A 338-nucleotide genomic window follows, 5' to 3' on the forward strand; every position below is an offset into this window, starting at 1 on the left:
GTGTGTGTGTGTGGGGGAGAGAGCCACGCTGTCTGGTCGCTGTTTGTGCATTAATAACACGTTAACGTCGGGTTACTTACAGCTGTAGTAGCTTTAATTATTAGCATCGAGCCGTAGGAGGCCATGTGATAGATGACACCGAGTCCAGCGGTGGGTGCTGATGCTCCGGATGACAGGTGTCAAAAAAGAGGCAGACAGCTCCACAGAGGCTGAGTGTGTCTGCTGATTTCATGCTGTTAATGACAATAGATAGACACTCCTCTCTTAAAGGGTTATACAGTGGCTCTGGAGGTTATTAATACTCCTGTTATTGTATTATTTGGGTTTCAATTTCAACT

The 338-nt window shown here is 45.9% G+C and overlaps 1 protein-coding gene across 2 annotated transcripts in view; it reads left to right on the forward strand.

Annotated features, from left to right (window-relative positions):
• LOC118330253 (DNA-binding protein RFX7) overlaps window positions 1–338 on the forward strand; it is a 15071-nt gene that overhangs the window by 748 nt on the left and 13985 nt on the right. The gene's annotated exons all lie outside the window — the stretch shown is intronic.

This window comes from Morone saxatilis, unplaced genomic scaffold, assembly GCF_004916995.1.
Source record: "Morone saxatilis isolate NCDOM2014 unplaced genomic scaffold, NCSU_SB_2.0 Contig2, whole genome shotgun sequence".
In the NCBI taxonomy this organism is placed as follows: domain Eukaryota; kingdom Metazoa; phylum Chordata; class Actinopteri; family Moronidae; genus Morone; species Morone saxatilis.